General features: G+C 35.7%; 1 protein-coding gene across 5 annotated transcripts in view; it reads right to left on the bottom strand.

The window, feature by feature from the left end:
- The window catches only part of PEAK1 (pseudopodium enriched atypical kinase 1), a 335,997-nt gene that overhangs the window by 116,861 nt on the left and 195,542 nt on the right, over positions 1 to 23,594 (bottom strand). Inside the window, exon 5 of one of the 5 annotated variants that reach the window (XM_088024907.1) lies at positions 8,233 to 8,292. The exons of the other annotated variants lie outside the window; for them this stretch is intronic. The gene's annotated coding sequence lies outside the window, so the exon portion shown is untranslated. The remainder of the gene's footprint in view (positions 1 to 8,232; positions 8,293 to 23,594) is intronic. 5 annotated transcript variants of the gene reach the window in all.

Below are 23,594 nucleotides of genomic sequence, written 5' to 3'. Positions count from 1 at the left end.
ATTGGATTAAAAAACAAGACCCATCCATATGCTGTCTGCAAGAGACTAATTTTAGACCCAAAGACACCCCCAGATTGAAAGTGAGGGGGTGGAAAACCATTTACCATGCTCATGGACACCAAAAGAAAGCTGGGGTGGCGATCCTTATATCAGACAAACTAGATTTTAAAACAAAGACTGTAATAAGAGATGAGGAAGGACACTATATCCTACTTAAAGGGTCTATCCAACAAGAAGATCTAACAATTCTAAATATCTATGCCCCGAACATGGGAGCAGCCAATTATATAAGGCAATTAATAACAAAAGCAAAGAAACACATTGACAACAATACAATAATAGTGGGGGACTTTAACACCCCCCTCGCTGAAATGGACAGATCATCTAAGCAAAAGATCAACAAGGAAATAAAGACTTTAAATGACACGCTGGACCAAATGGACTTCACAGACATATTCAGAACATTCCATCCCAAAGCAACGGAATACACATTCTTCTCTAGTGCCCATGGAACATTCTCCAGAACTGATCACATCCTAGGTCACAAATCAGGTCTCAATCTGTACCAAAAGATTGGGATCATTCCCTGCATATTTTCAGACCACAAGGCTTTGAAACTAGAACTCAATCACAAGAGGAAAGTCGGAAAGAACTCCAATACATGGAGGCTAAAGAGCATCCTACTAAAGAATGAATGGGTCAACCAGGAAATTAAAGAAGAATTAAAAAAATTCATGGAAACCAATGAAAATGAAAACACAACTGTCCAAAATCTTTGGGATACAGCAAAGGCAGTCCTGAGAGGAAAGTATATAGCAATACAAGCCTTTCTCAAGAAACAAGAAAGGTCTCAAATACACAATCCAACCCTACACCTAAAGGAGCTGGAGAAAGAACAGCAAAGAAAGCCTAAACCCAGCAGGAGAAGAGAAATCATAAAGATCAGAGCAGAAATCAATGAACTAGAAACCAAAAGAACAGTAGAACAGATCAACAAAACTAGGAGCTGGTTCCTTGAAAGAATTAACAAGATTGATAAACCCCTGGCCAGACTGATCAAAAAGAAAAGAGAAATGACCCAAATCAACAAAATCATGAATGACAGAGGAGAGATCACAACCAACACCAAAGACATACAAACAATTATAAGAACATATTATGAGCAACTCTATGCCAGCAAATTAGATAACCTGGAAGAAATGGGTGCATTCCTAGAGATGTATCAACTAGCAAAACTGAACCAGGAAGAAATAGAAAACCTGAACAGACCTATAACCACTAAGGAAATTGAAGCAGTCATCAAAAATCTCCCAAGAAACAAAAGCCCAGGGCCAGATGGCTTCCCAGGGGAATTCTATCAGACATTTAAAGAAGAATTAATACCTATTCTCCTGAAACTGTTCCAAAAAATAGCAATGGAAGGAAAACTTCTAAATTCATTTTATGAGGTCACCATTACCTTGATCCCAAAACCAGACAAAGATCCCATCAAAAAGGAGAATTACAGACCAATATCCTTGATGAACATGGGTGCAAAAATTCTCACCAAAATACTAGCCAATAGGATCCAACAGTACATTAACAGGATTATTCACCATGACCAAGTGGGATTTATCCCTGGGCTGCAAGGCTGGTTCAACATCCGCAAATCAATCAACGTGATACAATACATTAACAAAAGAAAGAACAAGAATCATATGATCCTCTCAATAGATGCAGAAAAAGCATTTGACAAAGTACAGCATCCTTTCTTGATCAAAACTCTTCAGAGTATAGGGATAGAGGGTACATACCTCAATATCATAAAAGCCATCTACGAAAAACCTACAGCGAATATCATTCTCAATGGGGAAAAGATGAGAGCTTTCCCCTAAGGTTAGGAACGCGGCAGGGATGTCCACTCTCACCACTGCTATTCAACATAGTATTAGAAGTCCTAGCCACAGCAATCAGACAACAAAAAGAAATCAAAGGCATCCAAATCGGCAAAGAGGAAGTCAAACTCTCACTCTTTGCAGATGATATGATACTTTATGTGGAAAACCCAAAAGACTCCACCCCAAAACTGCTAGAACTCATACAGGAATTCAGTCAAGTAGCAGGCTATAAAATCAATGCACAGAAATCAGTGGCATTCCTATACACCAACAACAAGACAGAAGAGAGACAAATCAAGGAGTCGATCCCATTCACAATTGCACCCAAAACCATTAGATACCTAGGAATAAATTTAACCAAAGAGGCAAAGGATCTGTACTCAGAAAACTATAAAATACTCAGGAAAGAAATTGAAGAAGACACAAAGAAATGGAAAAACGTTCCATGCTCATGGGTTGGGAGAACCAACATTGTGAAGATGTCAATGCTACCTAGAGCAATCTACACATTCAATGCAATCCCCATCAAAATACCATCCACTTTTTTCAAAGAAATGGAACAAATAATCCTAAAATTTGTATGGAACCAGAAGAGACCCCGAATAGCCAGAGGAATACTGAAAAAGAAAAGCAAAGCTGGCGGCATCACAATTCCGGACTTCCAGCTCTATTACAAAGCTGTCATCATCAAGACACTATGGTACTGGCACAAAAACAGACACATAGATCAATGGAACAGAATCGAGAGCCCAGAAATGGACCCTCAACTCTATGGTCAACTTATCTTTGACAAAGCAAGAAAGAATGTCCAGTGGAAAAAAGACAGTCTCTTCAACAAATGGTGTTGGGAAAATTGGACAGCCACATGCAGAAGAATGAAACTGGACCATTTCCTTACACCACACACAAAAATAGACTCCAAATGGTTGAAAGATCTAAACGTGAGACAGGAGTCCATCCAAATCCTAAAGGAGAACACAGGTAGCAACCTCTTCGACCTCAGCCGCAGCAACTTGTTCCTAGAAACATCGCCAAAGGCACAGGAAGCCAGGGCAAAAATGAACTATTGGGATTTCATCAAGATAAAAAGCTTTTGCACAGCAAAAGAAACAGTTCACAAAACCAAAAGACAACCGACAGAATGGGAGAAAATATTTGCAAATGACATATCAGATAAAGGGCTAGTATCCAAAATCTATAAAGAACTTATCAAACTCAACACCCAAAGAACAAATCATCCAATCAAGAAATGGGCAGAAGACATGAACAGACATTTTTCCAAAGAAGACATCCAAATGGCCAACAGGCACATGAAAAAGTGCTCAACATCGCTCGGCATCAGGGAAATCCAAATCAAAACCTCAATGAGATACCTCCTCACACCCGTCAGAATGGCTAAAATTAACAAGTCAGGGAACGACAGATGTTGGCGGGGATGTGGAGAAAGGGGAACCCTCCTACACTGTTGGTGGGAATGCAAGCTGGTGCAACCCCTCTGGAAAACAGTATGGAGGTTCCTCAAACAGTTGAAATTAGAGCTACCATTCGATCCAGCAATTGCACTACTGGGTATTTACCCCAAAGATACAAATGTAGGGACCCGAAGGGGTACGTGCACCCCGATGTTTATAGCAGCAATGTCCAAAATAGCCAAACTGTGGAAAGAGCCAAGATGTACATCGACAGATGAATGGATAAAGAAGACGTTGTATATATACACAATGGAATATTATGCAGCCATCAAAAGGAATGAGATCTTGCCATTTGCAACGACGTGGATGGAACTGGAGGGTGTTATGCTGAGTGAAATAAGTCAATCAGAGAAAGACATGTATCATATGACCTCACTGATATGAGGAATTCTTAATCTCAGGAACAAACTGAGGGTTGCTGGAGTGGTCGGGGTTGGGAGGGATGGGGTGGCTGGGTGATAGACATTGGGGAAGATATGTGCTATGGTGAGCGCTGTGAACTGTGTAAGACTGTTGAATCACAGATCTGTACTTCTGAAACAAATAACGCAACATATTTTAAGAAAAAAGAAAAAGAAGAAGATAGCAGGAGAGGAAGAATGAAGGGGAGTAAGTCAGAGGGGGAGACGAACCATGAGAGATGATGGACTCTGAAAAACAAACTGAGGTTTCTAGAGGGGAGGAGCGTAGGGGGATGGGTTAGCCTGGTGATGGGTATTAAAGAGGGCACATTCTGCATGGAGCACTGGGTGTTATGAACAAACAATGAATCATGGAACACTACACCAAAACAAATTATGTAATATATGGTGATTAACATAACAATAAAAAAATTAAAAAAAATATTGAGTACCTCATCCTGGTGAGATTATACACCTTTTACAAGACATTTTTTTTTTTAAATGAGGGTTAGAAATTTTTTTTATTCATTTTATTTTTAGAGAGAGAGTGCACACATGCATGCAAGGTGGGGGTAGGGGTGGGCAGAGGGAGAGGGAGAGAGAGAGAATCCTAAGCAGGCTCCACACTCAGTGCAGAGCCCAATGAGGGGCTTGATCTCACAATCCTGAGATCATTACCTAAGCCGAAATCAAGAGTCGGTCGACCAACTGAGATACCGAGGCGCCCCAAGACTCGTATTTTTTATGATCAAGTATGGGGAAAGGAACTAATAATTATTGGGTGTGAAAAACTGTCAGGAACTAAAATACATAACCACTGAATTTAAAAAATAAACAAAGAATTCTCTTCCATTTCCACAGCTGCAGAAATAGACTTAGGGAAAGTGAACATCCCTCCGTTACACCATAATAGGTATTGGGTAGCTGAGCTGGGACTTTAGGTCAGGCTTCTCAGTCTCTAAAATTCTCTTTTTGTTACTTTTCCTACATTTTATAACATTTTCAGATTCAATGATTTCTTTTGCATATTTCATACAGAACTGTGTCTCTCAGCTGACTACATGTTCAAGAATGTTGGATTCAAAGCTCTTTCCGAGAAAATTAAAAATTGGTCTGCCTTCAGGTACTTTCCATGGGGAAGTGGAGTAGCCCTAAGTTTGGACAAAAAGATAAATCAGGCTCCTAAGCTTTTTATAAATATCCATTTTGCTCTTTGTACAATTCTGTCACCTAAAGTATGTGGATTTTCCCTGGACTCAACAATACAGAATACAGGCATATCTAAGACTCATGAGAGAATTTGATTAAAAACTGATTAAATCCAGTTTATTCTAAAAGTCTGCTTGCTGCTATTTGGCAGAAGCCAAACAGGATATTTTAGTTACCTGCTCCCTTCATTAAACTCTAAACTAATGTGCAGATCATCAAGCAAACCAGGGCAATGTTATCCCAAAAGTCCTGTGAAAAGGTCACCAATGAATTCAAATTTAATGTTACACATCTGACTTTTTATAGAAAATAATATGAGCAACATCTAATCAGAGAACATTTCTAGCTCTTTTACAAAGCCTCAGACTAAGTTATTTGAGTTATCCCAATGTCCCTTCATGTAGTATCTCCAAGAGTTTATTTTTTTCTTTCCAAGAGTTTAGTGCTAGCAAAAATAATTTTTTTTCATTTATCAGCAATGAGAAACTTTTTAAAGGAACACATAAACTTGGAGTCTGGGGTGGGGGAGGAATTCATTTGTTGCTTAAAGGAAGTTGTGAGAGATCACAATTCCCTATGCTGAATGCATTTCCAAAGTAGTACATTTGTGGACGGAAAAAACTGAAATCCAATTAACTGGAACCCTTCATTAAATGGAATGATGTTCTATCCACTGCTTTCGAGAGAAAGAAATAACAAGATATGCAAAAATTGGACTTTGGAGGACCCAAGATAAAATTAGAAATATTCCTGCCCCTAAAGAATTAGCCTAGCAGGGGAGTTGAAAATACAAAACGACAAAATGAAAATAGCACCCTAAAATTTACAGAGAGTTCTGGGAGTTCAAGAAGTGAAACACTGCTTCCAACAGAAAGAATAAAGGAAGTTTTTATAAATAGGTGGCATAAACCTAGGCTTAAAGGATGAATAGGATTTATTTTTCTTTCTTCTTAAGGGCATTATTTACAGCAATAAAATCCACCAATTTTAAATGTAGAGTATGATCATTTTGTTAATTGCAGTTTTGTTAATTTTGTAGTGTAACCACTACAACAATGAAGATACAGACCAATTCCATCACTCAAAAAAGTTCCCTGTCCCATTTTGCACTTGAATTCTCTCCCCCCAACTCCTGGCCCCCAAAACTTGCTTTCAGTCACTATAGATATTCCTTTTCTAGAATTTCACATAAATGGAATCATATAGTACATGCTACAGTTGACACCTGAACAAAACAGGGGTTAGGGGAGCCAACCCCCATGCAGTAAAAAATCTACATATAACCCTGGACTCCCTGAAACTTGACTATTAATAGCTTACTGTTGACCAGAAGTCTTACCAATAATATAAACAACACATATTTTGTATGTTACATATATTATATGCTGTATTTTTCTTACAAAGTAAGCTAGAGAAAACATTATTAAGAAAATCGTAAGGAAAAGAAAATATATTTACAGTACTATACTGTATTTATTATAAAACATCTGCATATAAGTGGACCTGCGCAGTTTAATCCTGTGTTGTTTAAGGGTCAACCTTGTATTTACGTTTGACTTCTCTCAGCATTTTGTTTTGGAGATGAATTTATTCAAGTTGTTCTGTATATTACTATTTGGTTCCTTTTTACTGCAAGTAGGATTCCACGGAATGGATATAAGGCAATTTGTTTATTCACTCACCAGTTTTTATTTATTATGAATAATGCTCTTATAAACATTTGAACACATTTTTGGGGGGGCATATGTTTCCATTTTGCTTGTGTCAATAGCTTAAAGTGGAATTGCTAGGTCAAATTGTGAATGTATGTTTAACTTTATATGGTACTGCCATACTGTTTTTAAAAATGGCTATACCAATTTGCATTCCCACTAGCAATGTATGAGAGTTCCAACTGCTCTACAACCTCATCAACACTTGGCATTATTGATCTTTTTCTATTAAATGTGCATTTGTCAGACAACAAGTGATGAGGATCTCTCCATGGGCTTAATAACCATTCATAAATCTACTGTGAAGTGTGTGTTCCGATCATTTGTCTATTTTAAAATTGAGTTGTCTTGAGTTGTAAAAGTTCTTTATGTATGCTGGATATAAGCCCTTTATCAAATATATGTTTTGCAAAAATTTTCTTGTAGTCTTTGGTTTGCCTTGTTTTAAGCATCTTACAAAAGCAAGTTTCTAATTCTGATAAAGTACATTTTATCAATATTTTCCTTTAGTTTATGCTTTTGATGTTCTTTTAAAGAAACATTCGCCTAACCCATGTTATACAGATTTTTCTACTATGGTTTCCTCTAGAAGTTAATTAGCTTTAACTTTTACATTTAGGTTTATGATTTATTTTAAGTCCAATTTTAAGTATGGTTTAACATGAAGGTTCATTTTAGGCCATACAAATGTCCACTTGTTTTGGCACTATTTCTTGAAAAGACACTTCTCCATTGAATTAACTGGGCAATTTTGCTTAAAAATCCATTTATCATATGCATGTGGATCTATTTCTGGATTCTTATTCTGTTCCATTGATCTACGTCTATCATTTTGTCAGTATCAGACTGTCTTGACTACTATAGCGTTATAGTAAATCTTCAAATCAAGTAGTTTAAGTCTTCCAACTTTATATGTTATCAAAATTGTTTTAGCTCCTTTACCACTCTCTATAAATTTTAAAGCCACCTTGTCAATATCTTCAAAAAAGCCTGCCAGAATCTGACTGAAATTCCTTTGAATTTATAAGTCTATTTGGGGAGGAATGTCTTCTGGTTTATGAACACAGTATATTGCTTTATTTATTTAGACCTTTAGCTTCCCATTGCAATATTTTGCAATTTTTGGTGTAGAGGCCTTTAATATTTTTTGTTAAATTTACCGTAATTATTTTGTTTCCTTATGCTGTTGTAAATGGAATTGTTTTTAAATTTTTATTTTCTAATTGTGTACTGCTAGTACATGGAAAGAAACTGATTTTTGTATATTAACTATGTATACTGCAATTTTGCTAAATTTAATTTTTTATTTTCTAAAAAAAGTTTTAATTAACCTATAATGTATTATTTGTTTCAGGGGTACAGGTCTGTGATTCATTAGTCTTACACAATAAATTTATTTATTTAAAAAAATTAATTTGGGTTTTCTCCACACATGATAATAAGGCCAGTTTTGATTCTTCCTTTCCAATCCATATGCCTTTAATTAATTTATTTTTGCCTTACTGCACTGGTAATATTTCTAGAAAATCATTATGAAAGTGGTGACAGAGGACACCCTTACCTTGTTCCTGATCTTAGGTAGACAGCATTGGGGCCATTCATCATCAAGTATGAAGCTTATCTGTAAGGGTTTTTTAGTAGATAATCTCAATCAGGTTGAGGAAATTTTCCTACAATACTGCTTTGAAGAACATTTTTATCATGAAAAAGTACTGAATTTTGTCAAATGTTCTTTCTGCATTTATTGAAATGATATATTTTTTTAAATTTTTTTAAAAATTTATTTGAGACAGAGAGAGAGAAAGCACACAAGTGGAGGAGGGTCAGAGAAAGAGGGAGAAGCAGACTCTCTGCTGAGCAGGGAGCCCGATGCGGGGCTTGGTCCCAGGACCCTGAGATCATGACCTGATCCAAAGGCAGACGCTTAACTAACTGAGCCACCCACGTGCCCCTTTTTCCTATACTCTATTAAAATGATGAATTATGTTGATGGACTGTCAGATGTTAAACCAACCTTACATTCCTAGAATAAGTGTGTTACCCATTTTTTAAAAAAATTGTAGGATTCAATTAGCTAGCATTTTTAAGGAATTATGCACTTATTTTCCTAAGGAATATAGTTCCCTTTTCTTGCATTTCTTCGGTTTTGGAATCAGGGTAACACTGTCCTCATAAAATGTAAAAGAAAGTATTTCTTCCTTATCTATTTTCTGATATAGTTTGTATAACATTAATTTTTTTTCTTAAAATACTTTATAGAATTCACCAGTAAAGCCACCTAGGCCTGGGTAGATTTTAAATCATTAATTACATTTCTTTAATTGCTATATAAGTAGTTGCAAGCTTTCTATTTCATTTGGGTCTAGTTTTGGAGATCTAGGTCATTAAGGAATTTGCCCATCACATACAGATTGTCAAATTTATTGCATAAAGCTTCTTAGTATATTCCCTTATTATCCTTTTAATGTCAGAAGTGTCTAGCATCATGTCCCTTCTTTTATTCCCAGTATTGCTAACTTGGATCTTCTGTCATGAATTCCCGCCTCCACCACCACCACCAAAAGCACCAGCTATGAGTTTCACTGATTTTCCTCCACATTTTTTTTTTCAATTTAAGTGATTTCTGCTGTCATTTCCTTGTTTTTGTTTGGCTTAAATTACTTTTCCTTTTTTTACTTTCTTAAAGCATAAGTTAAGATGGGGGTTTGGCAAACTTATTCTAAGAAGGGCCAGGTAATAAAGACCATATGATTTCTATCCTCAACTCTTACCATTAGAATGTGAAAGCAGCCATAGACAACATGTACAAAAATGAGCATGACTGTGTGCCCACCCCTGAAAAACATTATTTGTAAAAACAAAAGAGCTGTTGGATTTGGCCCACAGGACATAGTTTGCTGACCTCTGACTTAGATTTTTGAATTGATGAAATCTAGTTTTTCATAAAAAATATTTTGCACTTTGTGTCCAATTTAAAAAATCTTCAACAAACCCAAGGTCACTAAAATGTTCCCTTATGTTTTATATTCTTAGCTTTTATATTTAGACTTATGATCCATTTTGAGTTAATTGTTTTACATAGTGTGAGGTAGGAGTTGAGGTTTTTTCCTCTTTGTGCATAGTCATCCAGTTGTTGTAGAAACATTTGTTGAAAAGTTTATCCTGTCCCTATTGAATTGCCTTGGAATTTTTGTTTTTTAAGAAAATGAGTTAACCACATAGGGGTGGGTCCATTTCTGCAGCCTCTATTCTTTTCCATCAATCTACTTGTCTCTGTTTACACTGTATTACACTGTCTTGATTACTGTAGGCTTTATTAGGTGTGGAAATCAGGCAGTGTTAAGTCCTCCAACTCTGTTCTTCTTTTGCAATGTCATTTTGGCTCTTCAAGTCCCACTGCGTTTTAATATAAATTTTAGAACAGCTTGTCAAATAGACCATCAATCTCAGACCTTAATTCTTGTGTAATATAGGCAATTTAAAGCTATACATTTCCGTCCAGATACTACATTGGCTGCATCCCACAAATTCCTATATGTTGTATTTTAATTATCAGTTTAAAATATTTAAAAATTTCTCTTGTAATTTCTTCTTTGACTCAATGCTCATTTATGTGTTTTTCTGATTATCTTATTGTTGTTTGTTTCTAATTAAATTTCATTGTGGTCAGATAACTCTGTAGTTCCAACCTTTCTAAATATGAGATTTGGTTTTTGATGCAGATGTAATTTACTTTGGTAAACATACCATGTGCACCTGAAACAGTGCATTGCCAGTATTTGGTATACTGTCCTATGAAGGCAATTAAGACTAGGTGGTTGACAGTATTCATCATATAATCTATGTGTCTGCTGGATTTTTTCTTTTGTCTAGTTCCATCAATTGATGAGAAGTTGGTGTTAAAATCAACTATGACTGTAAAATTATCTATTTTGCCCTAGAATTCTGTTGATTTTTGCTTCATGTATTTTGAAGCATTGCTACTGAGTACATATATATTTATGTTTTTTTATGTTCTTATTGAATTCCAGCTTAATTTTCCTTTTGGATTTTTAGCTATTATAGTTTGCATTATTTTCAATAGCAGTTGCCCCCAGGGATTATATATCCATGTTTTCATAGCTCACTCATAGTTAATAATGGACTATTTCAAAACTATAGAAGGTTTGCAATCTTATAGGCCTATGTGTCCTTCTATATACATCATAAACCCCACAATATTGTAATTTTAATTTTCAATGGTTACAGTCTATAATGAAATTAAAGGGGAAAAAAAAAACACAAAAAACTAGTCTTTTAAATTTGCCCAGATATTTAGAATATCTGATATTCTTTATTCTTTACTGAATATTCACGTTTCCATCTAAAACCATTTATCTTCAGCCTGAAGAACTTCCTTCACCATTTCTTATGGTGCAGGTTTCTTGGTAGAAAATCCTGTTTTATCTAAAAATATATTTTGCCTTCATTCTTTTTTAATTGAGGTAGAATTAACACAACATTATGTTAGTTTCAATATACAATGTAATGATCTGATATCTGTATACTTGGTAAAATGATGACTGTGATAAGTCCAGCCTTCATTACTGATTAATATATTTGCTGGGTATAGAATTCTAGATTGACAAATTTCTTTCAGCACTTGAAAGATGCTATTCTACTCTCTTCTGTCCTCAATGGTTTCTGATGAGAAGTCAATTATTAAATACCATCTAAGAGATCTTTGAGGCTTTGTTCATTTTCCCCCCTAATCTTTTTTTCCCCTGCTTTTATCCTGGACAATTAATATTGATCTGTTTGAGATCACTTACTCTTTCTTCTGATGTTCACTCACCTGTTAAGTCCATCCAGTGAATTTTTCATTTCAAAAATATATTTTTCAGTTCTAGAACTTCAATTTGATCTTTTCGTTTTTTCTATTCTCTGCCAAGACTTTCCATTTCTCTGCTGAGATTTTCACGCACTGAAAACCCGTTTTCTTTTACTTCACTGATAAGTTATAATAGCTGGTTTAAAATCCTTATATGTAAATGCCATTACCTGGCTCATTTTCGATTGTGAATGTGTTCTATTTTCTTGGTTCTTTGTATATAAAGTTAATTTGGGATTGTATCTTGAGTTGTGGGGATTCTGGATTCTGTTATTTTTCTTTAATGAGTATTGTTTCCTTTGTTTTAGTAGATAATTTTCTTAGCTAATCTCTAAGTGTAAACTTTTTTCTTGTGCAGATCTTTTGTTTTTAGTTAGGCTGATCTGAGTCTATTCTGGGCACATATGATTCAAAGGTGAGTCATAGATACAGGCAGACAAAAATCTAGAGATCTCCTGTCTGACTCCTTCCCTTGCAAGCTACACACACTTTGGCATACCCACTTTCCTAGTTTCTCATTTCTGGTTCACCAAACCAGAAGGCAATAAAGTTTTCTGTGTCTGCAACACTGCCACCCATTTCACACTGTATAGACTGCATTTAGTCCCTGGCTGAATGGCCCTTATTTGTATACTCATTTCCCTCCTCCAAGTGAGTATGAGTTATTTCTGGGGGTGGTACAAAGAAAGACATGTAGGGCATTCTAAGCTATTCAAGGTAGGGTTATGAAGGTAAGAAAGCAAACAGTGAGACACAGTTAGATGGGAAATAATGCTGTAATATTAAGTTAGGATTAAATTATGTAAATTATTGAATGCTAGCTGGGCCTAAGAGTATGGCCAATAAAATGTAAATTTCAGATGGAAAGATATAATCATATCTATATTTTAGATTAAGATTAATATATCTGCGCTAGTAAAATTAGCTATAATATGGAGAATGAACGGAAGTAGGGAGATTAGTTAGGAGGGAATTCTAGTAGTGCAAGTAGAAGGTAATGAGGTCTTAACTAGGCTAGTGGCGGATGATATAAAAAGAAGAGATTGGAAATGAGATGATTTAGCAAATGATTGATTGATGATCCTAAAATTCTTCAATAATCAGAATTATCACAAAAAGATTAAGTTTTACTGTTATCAGGCAGGAAGTATAGCTTTTCATTATTTACTTAATAGAGAGGACCACAATGGAAGCAAATTACTGTAACATTATTTCTCTAGACATATGATCCTGGTTCATCTGGTGAAGGACAAATAGTTATAAACTGTAGTTTTATGGGCTCTGGTATCAGATACCCCTATAGTAGGCATCCTTTAATCAGGATATTCATATATTGGTGGGAAATGAAAATCAACTTTATTTCCCAAAACTATTTCCCAGTAGGGTGTAAAGCTGCCATTAATGAAAGCTTAATCACAGTACTTTCTATATTACAATCTCATCAGCACTTTTATAAAACAAAAGTCTGCACTGAAGATTGAAAAAAGACTAAAATATCTACTTGATTGAGAGTGTAAAAACTAAAATGGCTTTCAAAAGCCATCACTACCATAAGGAATAAAACTCCAACTACATTAATATACAAAAGCACCTAAAAAGTACTCTTCATCTTCAGGGGTACCTGGCTGGCTCAGTTGGAAGAATATCTAACTCTTGATCTCAGGGTTGTGAGTTCAAGCCCCATGTTGGGTATAGAGATTACGAAAAAAAATTAAATAAAAACAAAAAGTACTCTTCATCTTCAAAGCACTTTACCCTCATTAATTAATAATTAAGACTGAATTCAGTAGATCTACTATTTTATACTATAATTTATACAGTAAAATTCATTTATTAATAAGCAATACTTTAATGTTACTATAATTGTTAATTTTCTTTTTGACTATATGCAAGTATTTTTCTTATATATTGAGAATAGAGTGTGGACATCACACTCCCTACCTCTTCCACAAAAAGAATAAACACATTTATAGCTGTTAGCAACTTAAGTATGACAAAAGCAAAATATAAATGGACTTCTGTTTGTCCAAAGGGCAGTGGGAGGAAGAAAGGTGGCCAAGATTAACTAGTAGGAAAAAGTGTAAAAGTAATGCTGTTCGGTGAAAAGAAAAGTGTTGAAATTCTTCATGAGAAATCTGGTAAAAGATGATGGAGATCTTGCTAAAATTTATTTGGTTTTAGAGAGGTGATTAACAAAAATGTACTAAGTATTGAGATTTGTTTGATTTGAAATTATGACGTTTACTCAGAAGCTTCAAGATAGCAGGACAAATGTAATCTCTTTAAAAACCTGCGATTCTGTTACTTATTACCACATAGAATATGGTACTTGAATAGGGAATACTTCCCTTTTATTAATATATGACTAGTTTGGATAGGTATAGGAGAAATTTACTTGAAACTCAGCAAAAATAATTATGTTACGCTACCTCACTAAACTTCATAAAAATTCAAATTTAAAACAATTGGAGAACCAGTTAATCATCTATCAAATTGCTCTAAAGTGAGCAATGGAAAAAATATGTTCATGCCTAGCTATTGGTTAGGTGATGGGGTATTTTACACAGTACCAAGAAAAGTACAAAAAAAAAGTACAAGTTTTCTCAAGTGTGATGAGGTACATATAAAACATCCCCCAAACAAAGAAACAAAATAAAACAAATACAGCATATTAAAAACTTACATGTCTTTTGATCTTACAATGAATTCCTAACAATTTACCTTATAGGAAGGCAATGATATATTCAATGATTAATTTATATGCAAAAATAATTTTCCACTGGACGTTCAGTACAGTGTTATTTATAATAGGGAAATGAGAGACAAAATAAATGTTCCATTGGTAACTCAAGACAGTATAGCAATATGACAGTAATTGAAATGGATATGTTATTTAATGACATCGAAAAATATTCCTAAGACAAATCAAGAAACAGAGTCTTAATTATAGAGAATAAACTGATGGTTACCAGAGGGGAGGGGGAAGGGGGAATGGGTGAAATAGGTGATGGGGATTAAGCAGTACACTTGTGATGAGCACTGGGTGATGTATCGAAGTGTTGAAACACTATATTAAACACCTGAAACTAATATAACACTGTATGTTAATTGGAATTAAAATAAAAACTTTGAAAAAAAGAAAAATGTTTGTAAAATATAACTAGGTTTATTTATTTATTTTTTTTAAAGATTTTATTTCTTTGACAGAGAGAGACACAGCGAAAGAGGGAACACAAGCAGGGGGAGTGGGAGAGGGAGAAGCAGGCTTCCTGCCAAGCAAGGAGCCCGATGTGGGGCTCGATCCCAGGACCCTGGGATCATGACCCGAGCAAAAGGCAGACGCTTAACGACTGAGCCACCCAGGCGCCCCTATAACTAGGTTTAAAGAATACAAACTAGATATAGAATCCCAGTTGTGCTAAAAATAATGCACATATAAACCTGATTTAAAAATTGAAAGTAATAAATAAAATGTTAAAGGAAAATGTATATAAGTTTTCTAATATAAACATTCATTCAGCATTACCTTCATAATAAAATTACATTTAGTTACTAAAAAAATAGCCACATATGCCCTTTCCCCGCACACAATGTACTCTAGATATTCTACCCTGATGGTATCCATAAACTTCTGCTCTGTCACTGCAGTTCTGAATGAATCCCTCAAAGATCATTCTGAATATCTATCACATGGTCAGTCATCTGAGAGTGAATAGATCAAATTGTTGAGTCTGGGGACCCAAATGACTGCCCTCTATGGCAGACCAATACTAAAAGAAGAGTATGTGTGTCCTAGGCAAGATTTGTTCTCTAAAGGTGAGAAGCTAGTGCATTAACCAGGTTTTATATTAAATGTCTTCATCATTTGCGAGCAGCCAGATGGTTGGTAATATGTGTAGATATTTTGAAACATAGGCTGGCTGATTTCAATTAGCTTTGAAGTGAGACAAATAATATTGAGCATCTATACTGCTAAGCCCAGGGGTACTAAGAGAAAATTTTCTTACAGATGAATACCCCATCAGCTAGCACTACCGATTATATAATACAGCTAATAGGTTATCCTGGAACACATCTGCTTTTGGAAAGAATCTCTGTTATGAAGCACCTAACTGGGCAAACATTTTATGGCCAAGATTAGGACACCAACTAATGTGAGTGAGGAAAAGGAAACTAAAAAAACAAAAACAAAAAACCCCCACAAAAAAACAGAAACAAAAAACCAATATAGCCTATATATTTGTGTTTCAGAATGCAGTAAGTTTTGTAAAGGATTTTGGCAGCAAATAAAAATACTTCTATGGTAAACTGCAGTCATTTGGGGCCAAATCAAAGGCTCTGCCTGAAAAGATTAGTAGCTGAACAAATGTTGGCTTTTTTCAGGCTTAGCAGGCAATGCCAATTTTATGTCATGTTCCTCAAGGTACCAGCTGTGTTGTTCCTGATGATTCTCCTCTATACTGAGAGAAAGGACACAGATGAGTCCTTGAAAATGCCACTATTTGGGCATATCTTGACCTCAAAAATTCAGGTAAATCAGGTAAATGAATTATTAATTCTGTTATTCAAAATAAAGTTGAGAATCTGAAATTTAATTTCTTTTCTGAACCACAGAGATTCTAATAGATACTCAGAAAAGTGATTTGGCTCAAAGTCTACCAAAGAAATCAAATGGATTATTTTTTAAAAAACAGGAAGTCAAGCAGAAATATAAAAAAATTTAAAAAACATAACCCTTATTTTTTTCATAGAAAATAATCCACACCTTTTTTTGTCTCCTTGTTAGTTACAATGGTAATAAAATACCTGATGTTAAGAAAATTAAATAGTTTTAATGTTTGTTTCATTCCATTCAGTGACTGGAATGCTTACTATTTACTAAATGCCTACTACCCTGTAGGTACTATATCAGGTGCTTCATATTATTGCTAATCACTATCCCAACAATCTTATAGAGGTATTTTCATTTTACAGAATAATGAATTGAGAGCCTAAGAAATTCAGTAACCTGACCAAGATCATACAGTCCAGGTCCTACTCTAAAACCTATGCTCCTTCCACATCACCACCGTTAAATGGAAAGGTCTCTGTTAGTCAAGTGCTCTCAGTGATTCAGTGTTCTTGCACACAGAAGCAGTGAAAGACTCCTCTGGGGTACACCACTACAGCTCTGAGACAAACCATGAAGCTTCCACTAAAAACAGGTGAGTCTTCCAGATGCAATTTTGTCACTGAATAAATAAGCATTATGAAAGAGTTTAAACTCCCAAAATAAAGGGCAAACAGCTAATCTTACAGGCAAAAAGGCAAACACAGAATAACGAGATAGGAGCTACAGGCAGTAAGAACAATTATTTAGACTCTTACTATCAAAACGTGGTCCACTTACCAGCAGCATTGGTATCACCTATGAGCTTGTTAGAAATGCAATCTTAGGGGCGCCTGGGTGGCTCAGACGTTAAGCATCTGCCTTCCACTCAGGTCATGGAGAGGGTCCTGGGATGAGCCCCACATCGGGCTCCCTGCTCGGCGGGAAGCCTGTTTGCTTCTCCCTCCCCCACTCCCCCGGCTTGTGTGCCCTCTCTCACTGTGTCTCTGTCAAATAAATAAAATCTTTAAAAAACAAAACAAAACAAAAGAAATGCAATCTTAGTACTGACTTCAGACCTACTGGATCCGTTTTTTGTGTTTTTTTTTTAACAAAAGAAATGCAATCTTAGTACTAACTTCAGACCTACTGAATCTGTTTTTTTGTTGTTTTTTTTTAAGATTTTATTTATTTGACAGAGAGAGACACAGTGAGAGAGGGAACACAAGCAGAGGGAGTGGGGGAGGGAGAAGCAGACAGTCTTCCCACCAAGAAGGGAGCCCAATGTGGGGCTCGATCCCAGGACCCTGGGACCATGACCTGAGCCGAAGGCAGACGCTTAACGACTAAGCCACCCAGGCGCCCCCTGAATCTGTTTTTAAAAGATTAGTATGTCATGAAAACTGGAGAAGCAATGATTTTAATTATAATTAAGCCAGTACTAACTAAATGATGTCCAAAACTAGTTTAAAGAGGTAGAAATTAGCCTACAGCCAACAATGTCTCCAGGAAAAACAGACATAATTTAATGCATTTCCATCATTTGATTAATTCTGTAAACTGTAAACAACAGCTTTTGCTTCATTAGCTAAGAGCACTTTTGTTTTAAATTTTGAAGTCATTATTTCATTCTTTTAATCCTACCTGGTAAGAGCTTGTTTCATCTTTCACCTTTCGCCCACTCATTCTCAGCTAACATCCAAGTCTCAACAGCAAAGCAACAGCACATGCCTAGTCAGAGTTTTACCTTAGAGTAAAATTTAAGCAGGGCCAAAGGGCCAAGATATGATTTGCTGGGATGAAATGCATTTATAAGCAACAGCTGTCTTCACCCAAAGCCAAGGGTTTCCTTATGATTTAACTACAGTAGCAAGCAAGCTGGATATTACCCCACAAAATGCAATTTTCTGTATCAATAGTGGACTCTAATACTGTGGCTAAAGGAAAGGATTTATGGATTCTTTTGTCAAGACAAACAATCTTGCGGGCGCCTGGGTGGCTCAGTGGTTAAGCGACTGCCTTCGGCTCAGGTCATGATCCCGGAGTCCCAGGATCGAGTCCCACATCAGGCTCTCTGCTCAGGAGGGAGTCTGCTTCTCCCTCTGACCCTCTTCCCTCTCATGCTCTCTATCTCTCATTCTCTCTCTCTCTCAAATAAATAAATAAAATCTTAGAAAAAAAAAAGATCTTGTAAAAATTTCTTCTCTTACATACCTAGTCACCTCCCAAACCATTAATACTAGTGGGAAGAGTGGTAATGCATTTGATCATAGGGAGAATACTTAATTAAATCCATTAAGTAATTGATGATAAAATAAAATTACTACCACTGTCCTGCTACATAAACTAAGGCATAACATTACTGATAAATTCCTCTCCTCACTGAAAATAGATCTGCCAGATAGTTAAAAACAACAGCTGGAAATATCTGACCAGATGAAAACGAGTTAATTTTAAAGGGAAAACAAAAGCCTCATTTAATCAATTAAAAACTTATTTATTATATGTATTTGTTAGGCTTATAAAGTACTTATATGGAACAACAATAAGGATTGTCTATCCCTCTGGATATATTTTTAGGGAATTTTCTCTTAAACTAATTTTAATCCTTTTCTTATTTTTTTTTCAGGTCTATTCTTTATGACTTATAATAATAAAAAATATCTGAGTCAAAATTCTCAAAAAGTTTAAAAAATAGGTAGCATCTTTTTTTCTACCTTAAGAAAAAGAAATTCAGACCAAAACACCGAGACACTATTTTCTAATTCCACATTCTTTTACTTTATAATGTTATAAATCTAACATTCTTACATCCTATAACAAAAAGGACTGAAAAAAGGTTATACCAGCTAATACCACGATGTAGGAAAAGATTAGTGATATAATTCAATGTTCAGATTGTAATAAAATTTTCTTAATTGTCTAGTTTTTACTGATGGTGTCTTCCTTCTTTACTCCTTCAACATGATTGTTGACCCTGCTTAAGAGAGGTCTGATTTGTCTCTTGACTTAATCAGATGGTTAAAGTCTCCCTAATTTGAGTAAGCTCTAAAAAAAATGCTGCTTTAGAAAGGTCAATTAGTTCTAAACAAAGGCATTCAGTTCACTAAGCATCTCCCATAGAGATACTTCCTAGGGAGATAAGCCATATTTCCTGTTGTGCTCTAGTGTATAAAGGGGCAAAGGAAGCTGTAAGTGAATGCACACACTACCAGCTGGAGTCTCCAGAGTTTGTAATTTCTGACAGCACTTACAGGAGATTTCCTCTGAGCTGCCACACGAGCATTTTCTAAGCTTTTGCTGAATTATGCCATTTGGAGGGAGTGGGGTATTTAAAAGAACACATTTAATTCATCATGAAATCTGAATGATTTTTTTTTCTCCACAGCAATATTTGGTCTTGTCCCACTATTTCCACTGCTACAGTTATACCTTTCACATTTAGATGGTTCTGGCAGTCTCCCAGCTGGGGTCTGCCTCTAGGCCCTCCTACTCCATTCATATACAGTCACTAAAATATTGTTCCTCAATTAATTTCACCCATGTAACTTTGCTGTTCCAAAAATTTCAGTGACTCCCTATTTCTCGGCATGTCAAACCCAAATTTCTTAGCTTGGATTTCAAAACCCTTCACACTTCAAATCAATAGTTATCAATCAATTACCTCACTTTGCAGATGAGAAAACTGAAATACTTTGAGATAACCTGCCCGGGGTCACACAGTTGGTAAGGAGCTGGGATTTCAGACCTGGCAACCTGGTTCCAGAGTTTATGCTCTCAAGCATTACACTACATTGCCTTTATTAAGAGTGTAGTGTGTGAATGTTACCTTGCAATTGTATTTATGGGTCTCCACATATTTTCCCAACTACATTATTCTCTGAAACAGTCTATTTCTTTTGTATGTTCACACAGAGCCTATACAGCATAGACATTTAATATACTTCACTGACTGGTGTTATACCAGAATGGCTGTTCAGGCCAACTATAATGCCAACGTTCCAACTATTTACAGTCAAAGATCTCTAAATGTATAAAGTGGTTAAAATAAGGGGCACTTGGCTGGCTCAGTCAGTAGAGCATGCAAATCCTGATCTTGGGGCAATGATTTTGAACCCCATGTTGGGGGTAGAATTTACATACATACATACAAAATAAATAAAGTGGTTAAAATAGTTTTTGTCTATTCATATCCTCATCTTTTATAGTTTCTGCATTTTCTTGCCTAAAAACTATTGTGGTATTACATTTTTCTACATGGTGTTCTGGTCTGAAAATATGCAATGATGCACTCTTAGCAGAGGCTTACAATCAATCAATCAATCAATAAAATAACTAGGCATAATGGAAGACCACTCCTGATATATTAAAGGTAATCCTAGAATAAAAGAAGTAGAAAGGCTACATCAAGCATAGTGTTATGTAATCTTCAGCACATACAATTTTTAAATTTGAAACAACATTTAATATACTCACTGTTTTCTACATATGATGAATCCAACAAGGTAAATAAAGGGGAAGCCCCTTCACTGAGAAGGCATTGTGAATGCACATTTCAGGAGAAAAAGTACCTAGCCATAGCCTTGCTATATGCTAGGCAAAGTTCATGTAAATTAAATATTCATGCTTAGCACTATGCTCTATTGAAGAAAAAAAAAGGGGGAAATCAATACTTTATAATTCTGGCACGATCACAGCAACTGAAAATAAAAGGATAAATGGGTAATGTTACAGAGACAAAAAGGCCATAACTAGGAAAAGTACAGTATTCTCTCCTCTTCTTTCTCTTGTGGTTCTAACATTATTACACCATCAGTAAAACTGACCTGAGAGGTTTCAAAGAAATTTGAAACATTATCTACAGATCTAGGGAACTAACCATACAAACACATGAGGATGGAGATGCCAGGACAAAGAATAAAGCATCCATATGTACTTTCATTGACAAAACCCCATTATTCTGTGGTTTTGCAACTAAAGTTCATGTTTCAAAATCATGATATACCATATACCTGTTCTTAAAATAAGACAATGAATAACTCTAAAACTGGATCTAGAAATAATTAGCTACGCCAGAGGATGCTAAGGAAAATGAAAAGCAAGATGCCACCTATTTTCTCTGCCACTGTTTTCTGAGTAGTCCAAATGCAAACTTGGAGGAAAGTTCAAAGCCCAAAGTAAAACTGCTTAATTAAAAGACAGCTGGAGGAAGTGCTGCATAAATATTCTTTTGGATACAGAAAAGAGCTATTGTGAGAAAAACCTCATATCTTCATAAGATGAAAACAGGATAACACCATGCTACTAGAATATCAACACTAGCTATCACTTACTGTATGTCAAGCACTTTTCATGTTATCTCCTTTAACCTCTCCCCTCCAAGTTCTAAGCCTTAGAAAGTACTACCACTCTTAAAAAAAAAAAATAGAATTACCATTCTTATTATATAGACAAGGACACTGAAGTTCAGAAAGAGTAAGTAAGCTGGTCATAGATAGATCTAGGTCTGGTGTTATACACCTAGACTGTGGCAGATCTGGACTCTGGATTCAGATCTATCTAATAATGCCAAAGTCCACACTTCCTTCTACTTGACTACATAGTGCTGCAGTTTTCAGCCTTTAGTGTCTGTCAAGATCACCTGGGACCTTTTTCAAATACAGATCCATGGGTTACATCCTCATGGATACTACACCAGGAGGTCTCAGATGGTGCACAGATATGCTTACTTTAATTCAGGTGCTTCTTTTTTTTTCCTTAAGATTTTATTCATTATTGGGGGGGTGGAGAGAGAGCACAAGTGAGGGGAGGGGCAGATGAAGAGGGGGAGAGAGAATCTCAAGCAGGTTCCACACCCAGTGCAGAGCCCAACATGGGACTCGACCCTGAGATCACGACCTGAACCAAAATCAAGAGCAGGACGCTTAACCGACTGAGTCACCCAGGTGCCCCTCAAGTGCTTCTGATATACATCAAAGTAGTTGTAGTTATTACTAGACAGGGGGAAAAAAAACAATCAAGGCAATCTAGACTTAATTTCATTGTCAATTTGTAATACTTGTTCTTCAGGAAATTTACCTTTCTAATTATATATTTTGTAGGCATCTATTAAAACATCTTGTTTTCTATCAGTATGATATACCTAAGAAAATAAGGAAGTTGGAGTAGCGTGATATAGAGGTCCATTTATTATAGAAAGAACATCAAATAAGGATTGGCCATTTTCCAACAATAATCTTAAAAATGGACAACATACAAATAGAAGTAGAAGAGACATATTGCTTTAATATCTTAATGTAGCACATGTTTTAGATTAGACAGAGAAGAATAAAACCTTATAAATAAATAGAAAACAATTTAAAAGAATTCAGCTTAATTTTCAGAATCTTACAATTTGCAGAAATGAGACTGAAATATTTTAGATATGACCATCTCCAAAATGTTTTTAGTGGGCAACTCCCTTGGGTCCCCTCCCTCTTCAGGAGCTGAATAACTTTGCTTTGCTGCCCATCAAAAAAACCAAAACAAAACAAAACAAAAACCCAAAATGTTTTCAGGTATTTTTCTGTAGAGAATAAAAAAAAAAATCCCACAGATTAATACTTTTTCTGGTAAATACAGATTTCTCTTAAGAAAACAAGCTAATAGTCTACATCATTATTATATCCATTAAATATTTACTGAGTATTTAAAACATAAAAGGCATTTTACTACTTCTAATCTTTTACCAGTTGCATGCTAATATCACATACTTTATGCTCTTACCATTTCTGAACTAGTACTTCTAACTTGACACAAAAAATAAAGGGGGGTTATCAGCCCTGTTCTGTCTAGTGGGTTATCCCATGACCTGAGTTCACATTAAGGTCATGTTAGAGAACCTTCTTTGGCCTGGAACTTGTCTGATGCAGGATTTCACTTAAGGGAGTGTGCCTGCAAAAGCCCTCACGGGTTGCCTGGTCCAAACTCCTCATTATACAGGGGCACCTGGCTGGCTCAGTTGGTAAAACATATGACTCTTGATCTTGGGGTTGTGAGTTCAAGCCCCAAGGTAGGTGTGGAGATTACTTGATAAATAAATGACCCATACTTAAAAAAAAGAAAACAAACTCATTATACAGATGAAGACACTGGGATGCAGAGAGGGAGAACTAGATTAAAATATCACATGTCTGCCCAAATTTGCAGCTCTTTCACAGTCTAGTACCAACCTTGACAAAATGAGTAGGTCTTGGGCAGGGCTGCACTGTGACTTCTGTGGGCCCTGGACACTTTTGTCTTTGTGGCTCTTCCTCCATAAAAAATTCAAAAATGACATTTTGTGACTGTTCTTGTATGAAGACAAATATGTTAAAACATTTTGTTCAATTGAAGTTCATTTTTTTTCTTCTGATTTTAAAAGACATTAAAATATTTTCATGGGCCCTGGGTACTCATGGATAAAATGGCCCTGGTGTTAGGTCCT

This window comes from Eumetopias jubatus, unplaced genomic scaffold, assembly GCF_037043125.1.
Source record: "Eumetopias jubatus isolate StellerSeaLion01/CBP00866 unplaced genomic scaffold, mEumJub1_p1.0 scaffold_7, whole genome shotgun sequence".
In the NCBI taxonomy this organism is placed as follows: Eukaryota; Metazoa; Chordata; class Mammalia; order Carnivora; family Otariidae; genus Eumetopias; species Eumetopias jubatus.
The sequence above is the reverse complement of the archived record's forward strand: the minus strand, read 5'-3'. Positions and strand labels throughout refer to the sequence as shown.